Source organism: Salmo salar, chromosome 09 (genome assembly GCF_965601325.2).
Source record: "Salmo salar chromosome 09, fSalSal1, whole genome shotgun sequence".
Lineage (NCBI taxonomy): Eukaryota > Metazoa > Chordata > Actinopteri > Salmoniformes > Salmonidae > Salmo > Salmo salar.
Genome location: NC_138299.1, coordinates 9,491,759 through 9,517,177, shown reverse-complemented (window position 1 = coordinate 9,517,177; position 25,419 = coordinate 9,491,759). Strand labels below are relative to the sequence as shown.

At 43.0% G+C, this 25,419-nt stretch overlaps 1 long non-coding RNA gene across 1 annotated transcript; it reads left to right on the top strand.

The window, feature by feature from the left end:
- Window positions 1-1,069: 1,069 nt before the first annotated feature.
- LOC106610671 (uncharacterized) lies at window positions 1,070-25,205 on the top strand. Its single transcript, XR_001329948.3, has 4 exons — window positions 1,070-1,950; window positions 2,257-2,353; window positions 2,566-2,695; window positions 24,958-25,205. It is a non-coding gene; the product is annotated as an uncharacterized LOC106610671 (long non-coding RNA).
- Window positions 25,206-25,419: the final 214 nt, after the last annotated feature.

The following is a 25,419-nucleotide window of genomic DNA, read 5'->3' as shown; positions in this document are numbered from 1 at the left end:
CTTATTGGTTCCTGGTAAAAACCCTTTTAGGTTCTGCTGAAAGGGTTCTACTTGGAACCAAAAGGGTTCTACCTGCAACCAAAAAGGATTATCCTATGGCAACACCCAAATAACTATTTTAAGGTTCTAGATAGCACTTTTTTTCTAAGATTGTAGTAATCACCTTTTGTCCCTTCTGAGGTGTTTGCCAGCACCAGTAGATCAGTTCCAGGACCTGTCATGCCAAATAATGTCCCCCAGGCAAATAGTATCCCCCTCTACGTCACAATGAGATTCGATGAGTTCTAACTTCTGTTGCTAGTGCTGTTGCAAGAACTTGCTACATTCTGACCAGATCTCCACTGGGATTCTCTGTCTCTAACCCTATTACAGGGGCCGAGTCACTGGCTTACTGGTGCTCTTCCATGCCGTCCCTAGGAGGGGTGCGTCACTTGAGTGGGTTGAGTCACTGACGTGGTCATCCTGTCTGGGTTGGCGCCCCCCTTGGGTTGTGCCGTGGCAGAGAGCTTTGTGGGCTATACTCGGCCTTGTCTCAGCATGGTAAGTTGGTGGTTGAATGTATCCCTCTAGTGGTGTGGGGGCTGTGCTTTGGCAAAGTGGGTGGGGTTATATCCTCTCTGTTTGGCCCTGTCTGGGGAATCATTGGATGGGGCCACAGTGTCTCCTGACCCCTCCTGTCTCAGCCTCCAGTATTTATGCTGCAGTAGTTTGTGTCAGGGGGCTAGGGTCAGTCTGTTATATCTGGAGTATTTCTCCAGTGTCCTGTGTGAATTTAAGTGTGCTCTCTTTAATTCTCTCTTTCTTTCACTCTCTCTCTCAGGGGACCTGAGCCCTAGGACCATGCCTCAGGACTACCTGGCATGATGACTCCTTGCTGTCCCCAGTCCATCTGGCCGTGCTGCTGCTCCAGTTTCAACTGTTCTGCCTGCAGCTATGGAACCCTGACCTGTTCACCGGAAGTGCTACCTGTCCCAGACCTGCTGTTTTCAACTCGAGACAGCAGGAGCGGTAGAGATACTCTCAATGATCGGCTATGAAAAGCCAACTGATATTTACTCCTGAGGTGTTGACCTGTTGCACCCTTGACAACCACTGTGATTATTATTATTTGACCATGTTGGTCATTTATGAACATTTGAACATCTTGGCCATGTTCTGTTATAATCTCCACCCAGCACAGCCAGAAGAGAACTGGCCACCCCTCATAGCCTGGTTCCTTTCTAGGTTTCTTCCTAGGTTTTGGCCTTTCTAGGGAGTTTTTCCTAGCCACCGTGCTTCTACACCTGCATTGCTTGCTGTTTGGGGTTTTAGGCTGGGTTTCTGTACAGCACTTTGAGATATAAGGCTGATGTAAGAAGGGCTATATAAATACATTTGATTTGATTTGATGATTACGTAATGAACCGATGTGTCCGACGCTATGCTGGTTGCGTGGTTACCTCGTAGCGGTCGCGAAGGAAGGAGGACGCCGGAAGTTCTAGTTCTATTTCAGCTCAGAAGCGCTCGCTCAGTCCGCGCAAAATGATTACCTCAGAATTGCTCTCCAAGGAGGGTGTTTTTGACGGTGACAACCTGCTGCTTCAGAGGACCGAAAAGACTGGAAAGAAAACACTATTTCGTTATCATATATTTGTATTTATATAAGAAAGTATTGTTAAATAGGAATAAAGAATTTAAGCATTTTTTTGATTGATGTTATATTGTCACTGCTAGCTAACATTATTTATGTATATCAGCCAGACAGCTTTATTTAGCTAACGTTATCTAAGTTAGCTAGCTAACGTTTAGTGTTATTATAGCTGCTTTTTGTTTGCATGTAGCTTGCACTTCAATGGCATCCCTCGAGGAGATGTTATTGTATTTTTCCAACCAGGCGAAGTACTATGAAGACACACTGATCTCGACAAGAGGCGCAACATTCATAGGGGGCAGAGAAATGCACAATTCAGGGTAACGTTAAGCAGTTAATTTCTATTACTGTTACTGTTAGATAACTGGAAGGATGTATGTACAACCATTTAGGTCATCAACAGTACATGTCGCTAGCTATACATTTAGTTATATGTCTCTCAAATTGAGGTATCTAGCTATAAGTAACCCTAATCAATCAAATGAATAGGTGTAAGCAATTATGGTAACTCCAACTGCCTTTAACTAGGTGTCTTCGCTAGACAGAGAGAGACCCATAGTGAAATTATGATTTCGATGAATGTCATATTGAGCACAGTGTTTCAATTTGTCACTTTGTGCTTACAGGTCAGTACTTGTCTAGCCTGCCAGAAGTTTAAGAGGGTGAAGACTGTGGCGCCGAAGTTGAAGCCCATCAAAATTGTTTCACCATGGCACATGATCAGTAAGTGTGTCACAATTCAAATTTTGCATTGATAAGTTGTTTTTTAAATGGTTGCTTTATTTGACCACAGCAGAGTTCAATATGATCAAATGTTTGTGTCGGTATCCATATTTGCTATTGCAAGCAGTCTTACTCTCTGCAGAGATGAGGAACCCTCCATGGCATGATACCATCAGAAATCCATGAGAAAACATATTTTCTCTTGTTTTCAGGCTGGGCACTTGGCACCATTTTCCAATCCCGATTCCAGTCCCTGTTCTGGGTCCATTCTCCCAAGATGTCCACACCCTACACAACAGAGGTCAGCGTCCACTGCTTCTGTCAGGAGATACGTGAGTGAAGGTAAGGAGATGGCCCGGTGCAGGCGATGCGGCAAGCATTTTCATGTGTCTTGTTTGTCTCATGTAGTCATTGTGTGTGAATTTGTCTGTCCATCGTGTCCATCGTCCATCATCTGTTTTGTCTGATGTTTTGCCCACCCTTGTTTTCACTGCTTGGCCGTTCCCCCATCTCAAGACGGTAGGTATTTTACGACAAAGCGTGCAAAAACAGTCACAAAACATCAATGTTCAACAATTCAAACAAGCTTCGTGAAAATAACACGGAAATAACGAATGCCAGCCTGGCGTGTTACAAAACGTAACACACAAACAATATCACACAAAGACATGAGGGGGAACAGAGGAATAAATACATGCAGTGTGATTGGGAAATGTAAACCAGGTGTGTAAAACAAGACAATACAAATAGATAAATGGAGCGGCGATGGCTAGAAAGCCGGTGACGTCGACCGCCGAACGAACAAGGAGAGGAGCCGAGTTCGTCGGAAGTCGTGACAGCCAAGATGGTTTTCACAGCTGTTTCATAAGGTGTTCATTATTGTAAATTGTAAGGTATCCTTTGATGGTATTTGTTACAGATTATTCATTGTTGTATGCTAGGACCTATGATACATATAAACTCAGCAAAGACCCTGTCTTTCGAAGATAATTCGTAAAAATCCAAATAACTTCACAGATCTTCATTGTAAAGGGTTTAAACACTGTTTCCCATGCTTGTTCAATGAACCATGAACAATTACTGAACAAGCACCTGTGGAACGGTCGTTAAGACACTAACAGCTTGCAGACGGTAGGCAATTAAGGTCACAGTTATGAAAACTTAGGACACTATAAAGAGGCCTTTCTACTGACTCTGAAAAACACCAAAAGAAAGACGCCCAGGGCGTCATCATGCTCATCTGCGTGAACGTGCCTTAGGCATGCTGCAAGGAGGCATGAGAACTGCAGATGTGGCCAGGGCAATAAATTGCAACGTCCGTACTGTGAAACGCCTAAGACAGCGGATGGTTCTCGCAGGTCGGACAGAATGGCAACAACAACTGCCCGAGTTACACCAGAATTGCACAATCCCTCCATCAGTGCTCAGACTGTCCGCAATAGGCTGAGAGAGGCTGGACTGAGGGCTTGTAGGCCTGTTGTAAGGCAGGTCCTCACCAGACATCACCGGTAACAACGTCACCTATGGGCACAAACCCACCGTCGTTGGACCAGCAAAAAGTGCTCTTCACTGACGAGTCACGGTTTTGTCTCACCAGGGGTGATGATCGGATTAGCGTTTATCGTCGAAAGAATGAGCGTTACACCGAGGCCTTTACTCTGGAGCGGGATCGATTTGGAGGTGGAGGGTCCGTCATGGTCTGGGAGCAGTGTATCACACCATCATTGGACTGAGCTTGTTGTCATTGCTGGCAATCTCAACGCTGTGCGTAACATGGAAGACATCCTCCTCCCTCATGTGGTACCCTTCCTGCAGGCTCATCCTGACATGACCCTGCCATAGTGCTCATTCTGTGCGTGATTTCCTGCAAGACAGGAATGTCAGTGTTCTGCCATGGCCAGCGAAGAGCCTGGATCTCAATCCCATTGAGCACGTCTGGGACCTGTTGGATCGGAGGGTGAGGGCTAGGGCCATTCCCCCCAGAAATGTCCGGGATCTTGCAGGTGCCTTGGTGGAAGAGTGGGGTAACATCTCACAGCAAGAACTGGCACATCTGGTGCAGTCCATGAGGAGGAGATGCACTGCAGTACTTAACCTCTTACATCTAGACGTTCCGCTAGCCTGAACACCTGCTCCAATATCCAATGATGGGCGTGGCGCGAAATATAAACTCCTCTAAAATCCGAAAACTTCAATTTTTCAAACATATGACTATTTCACAGCATTTTAAAGACAAGACTCTCCTTTATCTAACCACACTGTCCGATTTCAAAAAGGCTTTACAGCGAAAGCAAAACATTAGATTATGTCAGCAGAGTACCCAGCCAGAAATAATCAGACACCCATTTTTCAAGCTAGCATATAATCTCACAAAAAACAAAACCACAGCTAAATGCAGCACTAACCTTTGATGATCTTCATCAGATGACACACCTAGGACATTATGTTATACAATACATGCATGTTTTGTTCAATCAAGTTCATATTTATATCAAAAACCAGCTTTTTACATTAACATGTGATGTTCAGAACTAGCATACCCCCCGCAAACCTCCGGTGAATTTACTAAATTACTCCCGATAAACGTTCACAAAAAACGTAATTATTTTAAGAATTATAGATACAGAACTCCTTTGTGCAATCGAGGTGTCCGATTTTAAAATAGCTTTTCGGTGAAAGCACATTTTGCAATATTCTGAGTACATAGCCCGGCATCACAGGGCTAGCTATTTAGACACCCAGCAAGTTTAGCCTTCACCAAAGTCAGATTTATTATTAGAAAAATGTTATTACCTTTGCTGTCTTCGTCAGAATGCACTCCCAGGACTTCTACTTCAATAACAAATGTTGGTTTGGTTCAAAATAATCCATCGTTATATCCAAATAGCAGCGTTTCGTTCGTGCGTTCAAGACACTATCCGAAGTGTAAATAAGGGTCACGAGCATGGCGCAATTCGTGACAAAAGATTTCTAAATATTCCATTACCGTACTTCGAAGCATGTTAACCGCTGTTTAAAATCAATTTTTATGCCATTTTTCTCGTAAAAAAGCGATAATATTCCGACCGGGAATCTGCGTTTAGGTAAACAGACAAAAGAAAACAAAGCATGGGGTCGACGCGGGCACGAGCCTGAGTCTCACAGTACTGTAACCAGCCACTACCCAAACGCGCTACTTTTTTTCAGCCAGAGCCTGCAAAGCCACGATTCAGCTTTTTGCCGCCTTCTGAGAGCCCATGGGAGCCGTAGGAAGTGTCACGTAACAGCAGAGATCCTCTGTAATGGATAGAGATAATCAAGAAGGGCAAGAAATTGTCAGACAGGGCACTTCCTGCATGGAATCTTCTCAGGTTTTGGCCTGCCAAATGAGTTCTGTTATACTCACAGACACCATTCAAACAGTTTTAGAAACTTTGGAGTGTTTTCTATCCAAAGCTAATAATTATATGCATATTCTAGTTTCTGGGCAGGAGTAATAATCAGATTAAATCGGGTACGTTTTTTATCCGGCTGTGAAAATACTGCCCCCTAGCCATAACAGGTTAATGCAGCTGGTGGCCACACCAGATACTGACTGTTACTTTTGATTTTGACCACCTGGGCCATTCCCTGTGTCCCTTCCCTTTGTTCAGGGACACATTATTCAATTTCTGTTAGTCACATGTCTGTGGAACTTGTTCAGTTTATGTCTCAGTTGTTCAGTCTTGTTATGTTCATACAAATATTTACACATGTTAAGTGTGCTGAAAATAAACGCAGTTGACAGTGAGAGGACATTTCTTTTTTTGCTGAGTTTACATGGTTGAACATGGTTGACTTATGATTCACAGCTAATTCACAAGGGAAATGCGCCAGCATGGCACTGACTGCTTGGTATTACTTACCCTGGCCCAGGAGTAGTCCATTGCGACACCATGGATGGGGATCACCTCCTTACAACATACAAGACACAAACACACACAGCACTGATTGCGTTCTCAATGGTGGTTACGTCCTCTATTACTCTGAAACAGGACCGGTGTCTGGCCACTGCCTCATTATCTGGTGGTGATCTGCCGTCATTATTTTTGCGATAGAAAATTCACACTAATGATGTTGCTTGCAGGCATCTTTTTTGGGGTTATCTGAAGCCCTATAATGCAAGATAGCTAGTAAGCTTGATTCGTTTTTCAAAGCCGTCCACTTCATTCCTCTCCCCAAGCTACCCTCTGCCAAAGAGATGGCACAGCTCATGGTGCAACACGGCCTCCTGGATCCATGGTCTCCGACTGGGGTCCTCAGTTCTCCTCCAGGTTCTGGAAGGCTTTCTGCATACTCATTGGGTCGTTGGCCAGCCTGTCCTCCGGGTTCCACCCCCAGTCCAACGGCCAGTCGGAGCGAGCCAATCAAGACCTGGAGACGACTCTTCGGTGCCTGGTCTCCACCTACCCCAGCAACTAGTGTGGGTCGAATTCACTCGCAACACCATTCCTTGCTCTCCCATGGGTCTCTCGCCCTTTGAGTGTTCCCCAGGTTATCAGCCCCCGCTCTTCCCTTAGCAGGAGGAAGAGGTCGGCATACCTTCAGCCCAGATGTTTGTCCGCCGCTGTCATCGTACCTGGAAGAGAGCACGGTCGGCCATTCTAGAGACCACCTTCAGGTATCGACGACAAGCGGACCGCCATTGAACCCCAGCTCCCCGGTATCATCTCGGGCAGAGCGTATGGCTGTCCACCCGGGATCTGTCCCTCCGGGTGGAGTCCCGTAAACTTTCCCCCCGTTTTATCGGCCCTTTCCCCATCTCCAAGTTCATTAGCCCCTCTGCTGCTCGTCTTCTGTTGCCCCGTACCCTCCGTATACATCCCACTTTTCATGCGTCTAGAATCAAACCCATGTCTCACAGCCCTTTGTCTCCAAACCTTTGTTACTTCGACACTGTCTGCATCTGGGTCTTCCCTAAAACGTGATACTCTCTTTCACATGTCGTTCACCAAACCTGTGCTTTATACAATGTAGATTTGTTTATTTCTTGATACATTTGAAACAAGGTCTAGTTGCGGCCGCAACCGGACTAGATTGTGAACAACTCTTGGCAGAATGCATTGCTTGAATGCCGGTGATAAGCAATGTTGTTCGCGAACTACAGCCCCCAAAACAAAGTTTGAGTTTGTTGAACAGAGGCTGTGTATATTTTGGTTTTACAAAGTGGTGTCCATCATAACGTTCAATAATCAATTAATTGCATTCATTCATTCTTGCACAACGCGATCAATTATCAGTTCTATTATATTTATTCTCTATGCTTATATTCTATTTCCCTACGCGCATATGGCATACAGTTTGCTGGTCAGAGCACGTCACTGGAGTTGCTGAGCTGGAGGAGCGTCTATTAATCCTGCTATAGGACTCATTGCGGCCAACACTGGCAGGTCAAGCGAATGACTAAAATGAACGAGTCACTCATAAAAACAAATCATGACTCTCGAATCAGTAAAAAGAGTCGTTCGAACTGCACATCACTAGAAGGCTGGGGATTTTTTTACTTTTACTGAACTAATTAACAATAATCACCACTGCCCTACACAAACATAAGAGAAAAAGCCCTCGCCTCTTTCTTTCCATAAAGTTGATGTGCGTGATTCCTTGCGAGAAGGCAGCCGAGGGAGTTTTGTGAGGCAGATGTGGCTTAGCATAAATTCTCATCTGTTGAGTTTGTTTTCCTCCATCCTTGCCCACTCTCCTCTATGGAATCTGAATACTCCACTAACAATACAAGGTTTTCCTGTAAGGACACGAACTGAATTTCACTTAGAGAAGGAAGATGCCTCATTGTGGCGCCGAGGGCCCAGAATTAGCTCGTAAGGAAGATGCTGGTTAGACAAATTTACAAACAACTATTAATGCCCCCCCCCCGACACATTGCAGTTTGCTGTCTTTGATGCCCTGTTAAAGTTTTATTAGGAAAAAAACTGGGGAATGGCACTGTCTTCCGGTGGCATGAGTTACAGCCGGCCGTAAAACAAAGGTGAAAAGGGCAATAAATTGTGCCCAACTGCACTAGGTTGGAATAACAAGTACTGGTGGCTTGCTAGGGCCATGTCACAGCAGCACCTCTGTGACCCAGCTACAGTACAAGCCTTTCACTGCAGATTGGCCTCTGACTGCTACTGAGAGACATGGAGCTGTGAAATGCAAGAAGGCTATTCGCATCATCAAGCGTTGAGGATATAATCAGATACTGTGCAGTTTACTTAGTATTGTGTAGCAGTGAGGCTCAAGTACCATGGATGGGCTCTTTGGCCGTGGACAATGTTTTGCAACTATTCAAATGTGTGACTTACATACTAAACATACAGCTCAACAACCCAATGGCACGGAGGTTGAATAAAGGGAAATAAACCTATCAACGTCGAACACAAACTCAGAACACATCAATACACATTTTAGCAGATATAAATGCCTCCCATAAATGTGGACTAAAATGATATGTGGGGGGTAATAAATGCGCTAGTTTAATGGCTTGGTGCATCCGGGGGCATTTTGTTCCCTTCATAAGCGTCGTTAATGGATGTCTCCATGTGGTGCATATTTTGATGTCAGTTTCCCTTATCATTTGCTGCAACTCCACAAACTACCCTGTTCCTCTCCCTGCTTCTTTTGTTTCTTGAGATTTCCAATTTGTTTCACAGAGGTTTTAAAAAATTCATTAGCATTTGCACAAAACACTTCTGGGAGCCTCAAATTGATTTCTTATTAATAGGTTGTTTGTAGAGATAAATTATTTTTGCACTTAGGCAATGAAAACGTAGCGAGACAGAGCTCGGGAAAAAATATCCCTGGGTCCTAAGCTTGTACCGCTAGAGAGGAAAATGTAAATATGTTGTTTTCGCTTGATACGTTAATACAGTTAATATTTGCACATTGAAAGGTATTAACTCCTACTTTTTATATCAGGGTTGCTCATAATGTCATAGCCATCTCTCCAGAGTCTCAGTTGTATAACAAATTTATGTGATGTGCTTGACTAGTGTATGATAGTGCAATGTCAATCAAGCCTTTAGCACCTGAGACAAAGTGCCATACATGTTTATGATGTGAAATAAAAGGGGATGAATAAGCCGTGCCCTTAGTCGAGAGACGTATTATCAATACCATGTTTACTGAGCTGTCAGGTGCTAATATATATCATATAATCCTCTTTTATTACTGAGTATTTATCAGACTCAACACATTAAACTGTACTTTTATGTGTCTTAGTAAATACAGAGGATATTCTTTAAACTCTACGACTAATATTAAGTGTCTTGTTTACACATTTTGAGAAAGCTGCCGAATTTACTTCCCGTACCACTGGAATTTACACTATATATACAAAAGTATGTGGACACCCACTCAAATTAGTGAATTCGGCTATTTCAGCCACACCCGTTGCTCACAGGTGTATAAAATCGAGCACACCGTCACGCAATCTCCATAGACAAACATTGGCAGTAGAATGGCCTTACTGAAGAGCTCACTGACTTTCAACGTGGCAACGTCATAGGATGCCACCTTTCCAACAAGTCAATTCATCAAATTTCTGCCCTGCTAGCGCTGCCCCAGTTTAGAAGCAACAACGGCTCAGCCACAAAGTGGTAGGCCACACAAGCTTACAGAATGAGACTTCCGAATGCTGAAGCGTGTAGTGAGTGAAAATCGTCTGTCATCGGTTGCAACACTCACTACCGAGTTCCAAATTGCCTCTGGAAGCAACATCAGCACAAAAACTGTTGGTCGGACCTTAATAAATGGGTTTCCATGGCCGAGCAGCCTTAGATCACCATGCGCAATGCCAAGCTTTGGCTGGAGTTGTGTAAAGCTCGCCGCCGTTGGACTCTGAAGCAGTGGAAAATCGTTCTCTGCAGTGATTAATCATGCTTCACCATCTGGAAGTTCGATAGACGAATCTGGATTTGGCAGATGCCAGGACAAAGCAGCAAAGCGGGGACCAACTTCATGTTAATGCCCGTGATTTTGAAATGAGATGTTCGACCAGCAGGTGTCCACGTACTTTTAGTAATGTAGTGTACTACCAGCAACATACTTGCAGTAACAGGGTACTGTATTCTTTAGCAGTGGCATGTAGATTTGGGGATAACATCTGCTGTACCTGTCCTTCCCTCAATCGCTCTCTCTATGGAAATACACCACCATTTTAGGAACAGGCAGAGACGTATTCTACAGAGTCACGCCTGGAACAAATCAGAGCACAAAAACAATGAATTCAATCGGACCAATGGCAGAGGAAACGCAGTTCACATGATTACCGTAGTTTTGGGCATGCTCGTTTTGCATAGCCAGCGGGAGCTGAACTACAAAGGCACCATTTGCCACTCTAATCAAGTGCTAGGGTAGTGAATGTTGTCACAAACTAAAACACAACAGATAAGCTAAAATTGTCAGAGAGATCAAAAAAGCAAGATTCGTTTCTCAGACAGCACCGCTAGCGGGATCAAATTCAACAACAGTCGGTGAAATCGGAGGGCGCCAAATTCAAAATACAAAATCGTAATATTAAACATTCATGAAAATACAAGTGTCATACATGATTCTTTAGCTTAATCTTGGTAATCTAACTGCGTTGTCAGATTTCAAAAAGGCTTTACGGCGAAAGCATAGCATTCGATTGCCTGAGGACATCGCCCCATGTCAACATATCTTTCAAACCAGCACTGGCAACACAAAATCATAAATAGCGATAAAATAAATCTCTTACTTTGAAGATCTTTTTCTGGTTGACATCCCAAGGGTCACAGCTACACAATGAATGGTTGTTTTGTTCGACAAAGTCCTTCTTTATATCCCAAAAACGCTGTTTAGCTGGCGCCATTGAATTCAATAATCCAGTCCTTCAACATTCATACAAAGGATTCCAAAAAGTTACCAGCGAAGTTCATCCAAACAAGTCACACGATATTTTTTATCAATCCTCAGGTTGTCTAATATCTAAATAAATCATCATATTTCAGACGGAGATTACTATGTTCAATAGCAAAGGAAAATAATGAAGAGTGCACCCACGTTCATGCGCATAAAAAGACTACTTTTGCCCTGGCGCTCAACTTGGAACGACTACAAATACTTCTTCCTTTTAAAAAAAAAACTAGCCTAAAACCTTGTATAAAGACTGTTGACATCTAGTGGAAGCCATAGGAACTGCAATCTGGGAGGTGGAAATTAGATCTTTCAATAGCATTGCATTGGAAGTCATTCCAAGCTCAAAAACAATTATTCTGGATCGATTTTCCTCGGGTTTTCACCTGCTATATCAGTTCTGTTATTCTCACAGACATCATTTCAACAGTTTTAGAAACTTCAGAGTGTTTTCTATCCAATTCTACCATATATGCATATCCTAGCTTCTGGGCCTGAGTAACAGGTAGTTTACTTTGGGCACGTCAGACAGGTGGAAATTCAGGATACTGCACCGACCCTAGAAAGGTTAATCAATGATTGGAAGTTAGTTTCCATCCACCACCACGCTTCGTTGTTTTCTTTTTTACTTCACCCCTCATAGCTGGCCTCGCTGTCGGTTTTAAGCGGGGCGTTTGGCGCTGAGTTACATGCTAACTCCTCCCACCCGGGTAACAGCTGGTGGACCAGGCCATGCAAAATGGGCTTGTCTACTTCAATAAGGGCACCTCCACTCTGTAAAATGTATGTTGACACCTTTTCTGGATACTTTCAGGACACCCAAACTAGAGTGAAGACAGAGGAACATTTTACAGGTAATAATAGTAATATCATAATAAGCAACTTACAGTCATGCTTGTGTAAGTGATGTGAAATGGCTAGTTAGTTAGCGGTGGTGCGCGCTAATAGCATTTCAATCAGTGACGTCACTCGCTCTGAGACTTGAAGTAGGGTTTCCCCTTGCGTTGCAAGGGCCGTGGCTTTTGTGGCGCGATGGGTAACGATGCTTTGTGGGTGTCAGTTGTTGATGTGTGCAAGGGTCCCTGGTTCGAGCCCGGGTTGGGGCGAAGAGAGGGATGTAACCTACACTGTTACACTTGCATACATTTTACATTTACACACTTGAATGCGCCATGTTCTACTGTAGGCTATAGGCCCTACTCCCGATTAGACTGATAGGCTTCAAAACCCCCCTATCAAACTGAACATGAAAATAGCCTGTGGGAAACTAACCCACTGGGCACAGACATAAATTCAACTTCTATTTCACGTTGGTTCAACATCATTTAATTGAAATGACGTGGAAACAAGAAGATGGCACTGAAGAACATGACTGATGTTTTACATTCTCCCAACCAATTGTGCTATTTTGTTAGTTGTTTTGCATTTTGTGTAACTTATTTTTTAACGTGTTGGGGCTAGTGGGCAGTATTTTCACGGCCGGATAAAAAAACGTACCCGATTTAAACTGGTTACTACTCTTGCCCAGAAACGAGAATATGCATATAATTACTAGATTTGGATAGAAAACACTCTGAAGTTTCTAAAACTGTTTGAATGGTGTCTGTGAGTATAACAGAACTCATATGGCAGGCCAAAACCTGAGAAGATTCCATACAGGAAGTGCCCTGTCTGACAATTTGTTGTCCTTCTGTTGCATATCTATCAAAAATACAGCATCTGTGCTGTAACGTGACACTTTCTAAGGCTTCCATTGGCTCTCTAAAGCCGCCAGAAAGGGGAATGGGGTGTCTGCTGTCTCTGGGCAAAGTACAGCAGTAGAGTTTGTAAGTGGTCAGCCTGGGGACTTTGAGACTGAGATGCGCATTCACGAGACTTCAATTTTTTTCTTTCAGCCTTTGAATGAATACAACGTTGCCCGGTTGGAATAGTATCGCTATTTTACGAGAAAAATAGCATAAAAATTGATTTTAAACAGCGTTTGACATGCTTCGAAGTATGGTAATGGAATATTTTGACATTTTTAGTCACGAAATGCGCTCGCGCGTTACCCTTCGGATAGTGACCTGAACACACGAACAAAACGGAGGTATTTGGATATAACTATGGATTATTTGGAACCAAAACAACATTTGTTGTTGAAGTAGAAGTCCTGGGAGTGCATTCTGACGAAGAACATTCAAAGGTAATCCAATTTTTCTAATAGTAATTCTGAGTTTAGTGAGCCCCAAACTTGGTGGGTGTCAAATTAGCTAGCCTGTGATGGCCGAGCTATGTACTCAGAATATTGCAAAATGTGCTTTCGCCGAAAAGCTATTTTAAAATCTGACATAGCGTTTGCATAAAGGAGTTCTGTATCTATACTTCTTAAAATAATTCATGTATTTTGTCAACGTTTATATTGAGTAATTTAGTAAATTCACCGGAAGTTTTTGGTGGGTATGCTAGTTCTGAACATCACATGCTAATGTAAAAAGCTGTTTTTTAATATAAATATGAACTTGATTGAACAAAACATGCATGTATTGTATAACATAAGGTCCTAGGAGTGTCATCTGATGAAGATCATCAAAGGTTAGTGCTGCATTTAGCTGTGGTTTTGGTTTTTGTGACATATATGCTTGCTTTGAAAATGGCTGTGTGATTATTTTTGGCAGGGTACTCTCCTGACATAATGTAATGTTTTGCTTTCGCTGTAAAGCCTTTTTGAAATCGGGCAATGTGGTTAGATTAACGAGAGTCTTGTCTTTAAAAATGGTGTAAAATAGTCATATGTTTGAGAAATTGAAGTTATAGCTTTTTTGAGGTATTTGTATTTCGCGCCACGCGATTCCACTGGCTGTTGACTAGGGTGGGACGCAAACGTCCCACCAAGCCCATAGAAGTTAATTTATTTTGTACATAATTTTGCTGCTACCGTCTCTTTAACTTCTGGACATGAGAACAGCGATTACTCATCACGGACTGGAAGAAACTTTTTCCTTTAACGAGTCCGACGAGAAGGATATCTTGCTTTCAGGCCGAGATCCACGCCTTTTGCGTGAAGAAAAGACGCAGAAAAAGGAGACGCAGATCGGGCAGCCTTCTGAGAATCTGTAGGCGAGCGAGTAAACTCCCACTGCCATCCGTTCTTGCTAACATGCAATCATTGGAAAATAAAATTGATGACCTACGATTAAGGTTATTCTACCAACGGGACATCAAAAACTGTAACATCTTATGTTTCACCGAGACGTGGCTGAATGATGATACAGACAATATAGAGCTAGTGGGATTTTCCATGCACCGGCAGAACAGAGACACTACCTCTGGTGAGACGAGGGGTGGGAGTGTGTGTTTGTCAATTACAGCTGGTGCGCAATGTCTAATATTAACCTCTCTCGGGTATGTGGGACGAAATCGTCCCACCTAGTCAACAGCCAGTGGAATCGAGTGGCGCGATATTCAAAAACCTTAAAAAATGCTATAACTTCAATTTCTCAAACATATGACTATTTTACACCATTTTAAAGACAAGACTCTCGTTAATCTAACCATGTTGTCCGATTTCAAAAAGGCTTTACAACGAAAGCAAAACATTAGATTATGTCAGGAGAGTACCCAGACAGAAATAATCAATCACACACCCATTTTTCAAGCTAGCATATAATGTCACCAAAACCACAGCTAAATGCAGCACTAACCTTCGATGATCTTCATCAGATGACACTCCTAGGACATTATGTTATACAATACATGCATGTTTTGTTCAATCAAGTTCATATTTATATCAAAAAACAGCTTTTTACATTAGCATGTGATTACTTATTATTATTTGACCATGCTGGTCATTTATGAACATTTGAACATCTTGGCCATGTTCTGTTATAATTTCCACCCGGCACAGCCAGAAGAGGACTGGCCACCCCTCATAGCCTGGTTCCTCTCTAGGTTTCTTCCTAGGTTTGGCCTTTCTAGGGAGTTTTTCCTAGCCACCATGCTTCTTCACCTGCATTGCTTGCTGTTTGGGGTTTTAGGCTAGGTTTCTGTACAGCACTTTGAGATATATAGCCCTTCTTACATCAGCTGATAATACATTTGATTTGATAACGCTCTCAGTAGCCGGTGTGAACAAAACCTTTAAACAGGTCAAAATTCACAAAGCCGCTGGGCCTGACAGATTACCAGGACGTGTACTCAAAGCATGCGCGGACCAACTTTCAAGTGTCTTCAATGACATTTTCAATCTCTCCCTGACTGAGTCTGTAATACAAACATGTTTTAAGCAGACCACCATAGTCCCTGTGCCCAAGGAAGTGAAGGTAACCTGCCAAAATGATTACCGCCCCGTGGCACTCACGTCGGTAGCCATGAAGTGCTTTAAAAGGCTGGTCATGGCTCACATCAACAGCATCCTCCCGGACACCCTAGACCCACTCCAATTCGCATACCGCCCCAACAGATCCACAGGTGATGCAATCGCACTCCACACGGCCCTTTCTCACCTGGACAAAAGGAACACCTATGTGAGAATGCTTTTCATTGACTACAGTTCAGGGTTCAACACCATAGTGCCCACAAAGCTCATCACTAAGCTAAGGACTCTGGGACTAAATACCTCCCTCTGCAACTGGATCCTGGACTTCGTGACAGGCTGCCCCCAGGTGGTAAGAGTAGGCAACAACACGTCTGCCACACTGATCCTTAACACTGGGGCCCCTCAGGGGTGTGTACTTTGTCCCCTCCTGTATTCCCTGTTCACCCACGACTGCGTGGCCAAACACGACTCCAAACACGACTCCTGGTCCAAACATGCCAAGACAGTCGTGAAGAGGGCACAACAAAATCTTTTCCCCCTCAGGAGACTGAAAAGATTTGGCATGGGTCCCGAGATCCTCAAAAGGTTCTACAGCTGCACCATCGATAGCATCCTGACCGGTTGCATCAGCGCCTGGTATGGCAACTGCTCGGCATCTGACCGTAAGGCGCTACAGAGGGTAGTGCGAACGGCCCAGTACATCACTGGGGCCAAGCTTCCTGCCATCCAGGACCTATACAATAGGCGTGTCAGAGGAAAGCCCATAAAATTGTCAGAGACTCCCGTCACCCAAATTCTAGACTGTTTTCTCTGCTATCGCACGGCAAGCGGTTCCGGAGCGCGAAGTCTAGGAACAAAAGGCTCCTCAACAGCTTCTACCCCCAAGCCATAAGACTGCTGAACAATTAATAAAACTGCCACCGGAAAATTTACATTGACCACCCCCTCCCTTTTTGTACACTGCTGCTACTCGTTGTTTATTATCTTTGAATAGTCACTTCACCCCCACCTACATGTACAAATTACCTCAACTAACCTGTACTCCCGCACACTGACTAGGTACCGGTGCCCACTGTATATAGCCTCATTATTGTTATTGTTATTGTTATTGTGTTACTTTTTATTATTACTTTTTCTTTTAGTCTACTTGGTAAATATTTTAACTCTTCTTGAACTGCACTGTTGGTTAAGGGCTTGTAAGTAAGCATTTCACGGTAAAGTCTACACTTGTTGCATTCGGCGCATGTGACAAATAAAGTTTGATTTTGATTTGATTCAACCAGTGTGTGCCCAGTGTGAAGGAAGGGAGTGGTTTGTGACACACAAGAGCAACCACGGGTTAACGTTAGATCTGATTAAATCGAGCCACTAATTTTAGGAAAAACACAAAAAGGGCTTTTGAAACATGGACATGGAGATGGTGATTGGACATGGTTGACAGCCTAACGTGAGTAAAATGGTGCCATGCTCTACGAACTGAGCTACAGCGGACCAACAAGATCATGTTGTTTTACAGTGCCCTTCTGTTTCTCTGAAAATCTCCCACGGTGGCTGATACAACATCCATGGCAACAGAACACCCTACGACTTCAGTGACTTCAGTAATGTCCAGAATGTGTGAGTGGGTGCTAGTAATGAAAAACATTGTTTTCCCTTTCTAATACCCAAAGCACAATGCCTGTGATATAATTGATTTGAAAAATATATAGTACAGTTCAATCGCGTTTACAGACAATATATCCTATAGTATCCTCACTTACATCACCAAATTGGCCTGTCTTTCATTTTGGATTGAAAACAAATCCAGTTACCCATGAGCCCCTGGGCCCACCAGTTGTGTTCTATGTGGTTTCCCTTCCTCATTCACAGATAGTGAATCAGACTGTAATAAGATCCCTTTGTTTATGCTGTAGGACATAAGACTCCAACTGCGCAGCTAGAGAAATGCAGTCGTCTTCCATCTTTCCTCCATGTGTCTGGCCCTGTCCCGGTCTTGTAGGTCCCCTATCAATGCAGTAACACAAAGGAATGGTACCATAGGGCACATGGAGATGTGGCGGCTCCGCTTGGTCAACCAAGCACAGCGGATAGAGGGAAGATAACAAACCCCCCGGGGTGGATGAACAACCCAGCCCGATGAGGAACAACACTGTCACCTCCCCACTGGGTTACTGGTGTAGCCCTCCATCCCTCTACAGGGAAATCCAATGCAGCTTCACCCACTGGTGTAAGACAGTTTCTCTAGACCCCCACTCAAAGTCGGAGTTTGCCCCCCCAACCCTAAGAACAGCCTCAATTCGAAGGGGCATGTACTCTACAAGGTGTTGAAAGTGTTCCACAGGGATGCTGGCCCATGTTGACGGCAATACTTCCCACAGTTGTGTTAAGTTTGCTGGATGTCCTTTGGGTGGTGGACCATTCTTGATACACACGGGACACTGTTAGGCGTGAAAAACCCAGCAGCGTTGCAGTTCTTGACACAAACCTACTACCATACCCCGTTCAAAGGTGCTTAAATATTTACCATCTGAATGGCACACATACACAATCCATGCCTCTTCCCCTTCATCTACACCAATTGAAGTGGATTTAACAAGTGACATCAATAAGGGATCATAGCTGTCACCTGGATACACCTGGTCAGTCTACAATATGTCATGGAAAGAGCAGGTGTTCTTAAATGTTTTGTACACTCAGTATATACACTTCCATACATTTTTTAAAACTGGTACTGGGCTACCTTCAGACCAGTCTTGCGAGGCTTGTGTCATCCTAGAGCAAAACATGACATATACGTGTTTGTGAGGTTGTCATCTTTCCAGAGAGGGGTCATATTCGTTGGTAGGCTAAACCGGACGCTACAGAAGTTTTTGTAAGAAGACCGAATTTCGGGATGTCTCATGGTCTGACAAACACCACTGTGGCTCTGCCACCTTTCACCACAGATGCGGATGGCCAACACAATAGCCCATGCACAAAAAAAGATGATATCCCTAGCTTAAACAGCAATTTTCTGAGGGGTGTGTGGACATTGACTCTAGTTTTTATTTTAATTAATACTTTTTTTTGGGGGGGGGGGGGGGGTCATCATTTTCTCATCTTAACCCTAAGGTTTATTGTTCACGAAACTGTAGGCCTAGGGTGTCGCAACATTGCTATTTAGAATGCTGGCGGGCGGCAATAATAGCCGATCTATGGCTATATACAGTACAGTATTTTCAGACTCTACACTGTCGGGGCTATCCGTCTCATCACTCGTAGGCTTACCAGTTTTCACAAAAGGGGGGGGGGGGGGGGGGGGGGCACTCATGAGCGCCGCTGGGTCTTTGGCTTGGTTTAATGGGAGGAGGAGGGCCGGCACTCTCAGAGGAACTGTCACTATTCTCGAGGGGAGGAAGAAGAGGAGGAACAAGGCCACTGTCATTCCCGGGCCGGGCAGTGAGGTCTGTCGGGTCTGGGAGGCTGCCATGGTGTTTCGTCAGTCGAGGACAAGGTGTTAGCTTTGCTGATTTGGTTGAGTTAAGTAATTTGGCAGGAGCTTGATCAGATAAAGCTTTTTGCAGTGGCCTTTCGTTTATCCATCTTGAGCAACGCACTCATTCTCCATCCGAGTCCAACCTGATTCACCTAACTTTTTTGAACTTGATAGCCAACTAGGTGAGAAGGCCGAGGCGGCTGCCGCCGGTGCCGCTGAGAAATAGGCTAATTAGATGCATGAAAACTATTGTCTGTCGGAGTCACCTACTACCCATGTAGATTGGACAACAAACACTTCGCTTGCTAAATGTGGGGTTACTGTCAAAATTATTTCTTAAAAAAATTATAACATATAGGTGTGAGATGATAGGCGCATAGGCCCCCAGAGCTTATGACCCTCGCCTTGCAGGTGTTTATTTTACGCCACTGGCTTCACCACCGAAGGCCTAGCACCCTCCAGTAGAATATGCAATGTTGCTGTGAAAACTAGATGGCACACATAGATATATTGTGAAATGCATAAGCTTATAAAAGATCCCCCTTTTACAGCTACATCTGCTGGTTACAATCTATATGTGGTCAACAGCAGACGCTAGCGATTGGTTGAAAACAGAATCTGTCCAATCATGTCTTATATATATTATTGAGAGGAATTTCAACAGTAGGGTGCCCCATAGGTCAGACAGTTCTGGGAGAGGTGGAATAATCATATGAAAACTCATATGACTACACACAGAGTTAGAATACGGGGTAACAGTTTGAAAGTGTTTCAAAAAACTCAGAGGCACTGACGGAAAAATACAAAGTACAATGCAACAACAAAATGTGAGAATCTGAACTATTCTATCAGAGGGAATACTTTTTTGCCATAAGTGACATATAACTTACAGTATATTTCATCTTAGGCAACATAACTATCATTGATAAATGTCATTGTTTTTGACATTCTAATGAGACCATGCAGTTGTTTCTCAATGAAAGAGAAGCTTCCCACTAGGCAAAAACTAGCTGAATCAACGTTGTTTCCATGGCATTTCAACCCACAAAATCTATGTGATGATGTTGAATCAATTTGAAAAACTGATTGGATTTGGAAAAAGTAATCAATGTAAAGCATTTAGTATTTTTTTCACCCAACTTTAAACCTAAGTCTAATTCACGTTAGTTGACAACTCAACCAAATGTAAATCAAAACTGGACGTTGAATTGACGTCTGTTCCCAGTAGGCTGGCAGGGAGATGCAACCCATATTTGACTAACCATATTCTCATTTTACTGCTATAACCATATTGACAGGGCAACAGAACCTGATCCTTGGGGTAAGAGAAGAGTCGTTTTCACTGGAAGGATTGATGGACTCCATATTGGGAGCTAATGATCTCCTTCTGGCACTGTGGAACGATAAAACCACAGCGCCGTGACTCTATGACAGTCTCTCCATGGATGTCACACTACTACCTCCATCTATCCCCCAATAACAAACGCACCGCCACCGCCATCGATTCACCTTTGTGCTTTAGTGCCTACTGTCATCCATCAATACCCAACATTGTGCATATTTTATAAAAGTGATGTGGAATAGCAGGAACTACTTTGTCTCGATTTCTCACAATTGAATTTTATTCTAACTCAGCTCAAATAGAAAATAGTACTGATATCTTGAGGAATGTTTAAAAGTACTCAGTAGATTTGGTAAGAAGGCAATATGATAGGATTATTCGTAGGCTTCAGGAATATAATAGAAAATATATTTTAACTGGTTGTCAGCGATTTTACAAGGAGAACACATTGAAAGCGTTCACCCATTGTGCCGTTAGAAGAATCGCAATCAACTCTTTCAATCTGCTCGCTGTTGACGTGCCAGGCTGGCACCTCGTATAAAAATAAGGGACAATGGAAATGACTTAGATTGACAGTATAATTTTTACATTTACCAAAAGACAGGGGAATATAGAAGTTGCTGTCACTTTGTGATATTGTCTAAGTTAGACTGTGAAAAGTGTTCCGTCAGTGTTGAAAATCAGAGATACAATAGTTGTCGGGATTGCAAGCTGCATACCCGAAACTAGATTTGACAAATCCAACTATGGTGGGGATAAAAGATGCCAGGAGGTTTTGTATAAATCAGATTTAGTTGGTGTTGGTGACTTTTGGGTTGTAATTTGTGGGGATAATGTAACTAAAGAAACTCGAAAGAAATGCCTGAACTCTTAAATACTCAATACCTTTTCAAACTAAATTTGCTGTAACAAATCTTTGAGGAAGGGAGATCGATATTGGACTATAAGGGATTGTGAATCATTCACTACTCTATTTGCCTGTGAATCAAGGCAGACTCATTCTGACTTGGCAACGACAGCATGTCGTCTATACCGTACCAACAAGATAATGGCGTTTTTGAGTGGCTGGAAAACCTGCTTTGTCTCACTTAAGTGTTGGGTTATTGACACCAGGGGCATCATCTCTGTTTCTCTTGACGCTGGTGGCATTTGTTAGCATAACGTTTCACCGGCTCATATTCAAAACACATAAAGAAAGCGTTTCTTATTGGACAAGTTCTCTCCCTGTTTCAGTCCGCTTTCTTTTGTTTGGTGACTAATGAACAACATCTAAGTGCTTTTATGGCTTTATCTCAAGGTGAGCATAATGTCCAAGGATTTTCAAAGCTGCTAATGATTGATGACCTCATACCTAGTCGGTAGGAATTTCGGTAGAGTACCCCACCCAGTGTCAGTGTGGCAACACTGGCTGCAGTAACCCATGGGGAGGGATTCACACTCGGACAATCAGAGAGGGGGCATATTATTGTGGCCCTGGCGGAACAGAATAATCATACGGTCTGACTACACAGAGGTGCTTGGGAAGATGGGTCACAATCGGGGATCAGTGTGTGTGGGTGTTGGGGGGAAGGGGGGTATGCGAGCTCCATCGGCTAGGACTAGATATTGGTTAATCACATCTTCCCATTCCTGCTCAATTTGGCATGCCTTCTTAAACAGCCAAATGCATATCCTTGCTTCAGAGCCTGAGCTACAGGCAGTTCGATTTGGGTATGTCATTTTAGGCGAAAATTTTAAAAAAGGGGCGGATCCTTAAGAGTTAAACAGCCAAACTGTATACGCATTCACACATCAAGTCTTCTCTTGAAAAGGGCTCGGGGATGGAACAACTGTTGAACATTTGAGCTTGTGTGCGGGTGTGTGTGGGTGGGGGGGTAACAATCCTTTGTCGAAGCGCTATTATTATTATGCGTATTATTCGTCAGTTGTGGGAATAAATGAAGATTATTATGGTAAGTGGGGAAATAAGTACAGCTGGTTATAATTGCAATAGCTTAGCAGATAATAAGACAATACAATCAGTCTTTACTTGGCTAAAAGAGAAGGAAAATAACATCTAATTGTTTACCACGGGCAAAGAAACTCAAAAGGAGTGATATTATGATATCAAACAGATCCACAAGGAAGGTAGGTACTTTTAAATATGCTATTGGACCATAAACAGATTTGGCTCATTAATCTATATAGTCCAAATAATGATGATCCACGCTTCTTTCAAAATATATATAATTTATCGAGCTTACAGGCAATACATGACTCAATTATTATGGTGAAAGATTATAATTCGGTTTTCAGTACCTCAATGAACCATAACGGAAATCACACAACAAACCCTCATCACCCTCAAGCAGTTAAGGAAATTAATAATATTATGGATATATTAGAACTAGTGGATATATGGAGGCTTAAATATCCTGAGCTAGTGAGATATACATGGCGGAGGCTCAATCAAGCTAGTGATCTTGACTATTTTCTTGTGTCATTTTTCACTGGCACCAAAAGTTAAGAGTGTTGGAGGACAGAATGAGGTCGGACCATCAAATAATTGGTATACACATAACTCTTACAGAATTTCCGTGAGGGAAAGAATTTAGGAACTGTAATCAAAGCCTACTGAATGACATATTGTTTTTAAATGAAGAATTTATAACTGACTTTTTCCGACATTACATACAGTTGAAGTCGGATGTTTACATACACCTAAGCCAAATACATTTAAACTCAGTTTTTCTTAGGTCAGTTAGGATCACCACACCGAATTTTCTATAGGATTGAGGTCAGGGCTTTGTGATGGCCACTCCAATACCTTGACTTTGTTGTCCTTAAGCCATTTTGCCACAACTTTGGAAGTATGCTTGGGGTCATTGTCCATTTGGAAGACCCATTTGCGACCAAGCTTTAACTTCCTGACTGATGTCTTGAGATGTTGCTTCAATATATCCACATCATTTTCCCTCCTCATGAAGCCATCTATTTTGGGAAGTGCACCAGTCCCTCCTGCAGCAAAGCACACCCACAGCATGATGCTGCCACCCCCGTGCTTCACGTTTGGGATTGTGTTCTTCGGCTTGCAAGCCTCCCCCTTTTTCCTCCAAACATAATGATGGTCATTATAGCCAAAAAGTTATTTTTGTTTCATCAGACCAGAGGACATTTCTCCAAAAAGTACGATCTTTGTCCCCATGTGCAGTTGCAAACCGTAGTCTGGCTTTTTTATGGAGGTTTTAGAGCAGTGGCTTCTTCCTTGCTGAGCGGCCTTTCAGGTTGTCGATATAGGACTCGTTTTACTGTGGCTATAGATACTTTTGTACCTGTTTCCTCCAGCATGTTCACAAGGTCCTTTGCTGTTGTTCTGAGATTGATTTGCACTTTTCGCACCAAAGTACATTAATCTCTAGGAGACAGAACGCGTCTCCTTCCTGAGCGATATGACAGCTGTGTGGTCCCATGGTGTTTATACTTGCGTACTATTGTTTGTACAGATGAACGTGGTACCTACCTTCAGGCGGTTCAAGGATGAACCAGACTTGTGGAGGTCTACAATTTTTTTACTGATGTCCTGGCTGATTTCTTTTGATTTTCCCATGATGTCAAGCAAAGAGGCACTGAGTTTGAAGGTAGGCCTTGAAACACATCCACAGGTACACCTCCAATTGACTCAAATAATGTCAATTAGCCTATCAGAAGCTTCTAAAGCCATGACATAATTTTCTTGAATTTTCCAAGCTGTTTAAAGGCACACTCAACTTAGTGTATGTAAACTTCTGACCCACTGGAATTGCGAAATAGTGAATTATAAGTGAAATGATCTGTCTGTAAACAATTGTTGGAAAAATTACTTGTGTCATGCACAAAGTAGATGTCCTAACCAACTTGCCAAAACTACAGTTTGTTAACAAGAAATTTGTGGAGTGGTTGAAAAACGAGTTTTAATGACTCCAACCTAAGAGTATGTAAACTTCCGACTTCAACTGTAGGTAAAGCAGATCTCCTTATTGTATGGGACACTTTTAAATGTGCCTTTAGAGGCCATGCAATTCCATACTCATCTTTAAAATAAAACAATTTAGGTCAAAAAGGAAATAGAGGAACAAACAGTATAGATGGATTGTAATGCAAACTGTAACAGAGGCACATAATAAGTAAGAGGAAAAAATAAAATAAAATGGAGGAACTTATTGACGAAAGATCAATTGTATTATATTATAAAAATAAGGCGATCTGGATGGAATATGGGGAAAATACCTCCATTTTTTTTATCTTCATTAAAATGATACCAAAAAGAATTTACAAACATGTTAAAAATGACAAAGTCATCCATGATTCACCCAACTATATTTTGAAAGAGGAAGCAAAGTACTTTAAGCATATGTTTTAATTTCAGTCTCCTCCATTTCCATTAACTGTCATGCCCTGATCTGTTTCACCTGTCATTGTGATTGTTTCCACCCACCTCCAGGTGTCTCTTGTTTTCCCTATTAGTCCCCGGTGTATTTATCCCTGTGTTTCCTGTCTCTCTGTGCCAGTTTGTCTTGTTTTGCCAAGTCAACCAGCAGTTCTCCTAGCTCCTATATTTTCCAGTCTTTGTTTTTTCCTAGCCCTCCTGGTTTTGACCCTTGCCTGTCCTGACACCGATTCCGCCTGCCTGACCACACTTCCTGTTCTGACCTCGAGCATGCCTATCCCCTTGTACTGTTTGGACTCGGACCTGTTCACTGAACCCCTGCCTGTCCTGACCTCGAGCCTGCCTATCGCCTGGTACTGTTTGGACTCTGACCTGGTTTATGAACTCTCACCTATCCCCGACCTGCCTTTTGCCTACCCCTTTTGGTTTAATAAATATTGGAGCTCAACCATCTGCCTCCTGTGTCTGCATTTGGGTCTCGCCTTGTGCCCTTATATGAACTCAAGTTAATTGTAAGAATTTGTTCTATTAATAGTGTAGAACTAACAGCTATACAGAAGGCTCATGTGAAAGCCTAAATAGAGAGGAGGAACTTCTAGATGCAATTACAGCCTTCAAGTCCGGGAAAACTCCAGGGCTGGATGGCATACCAGTT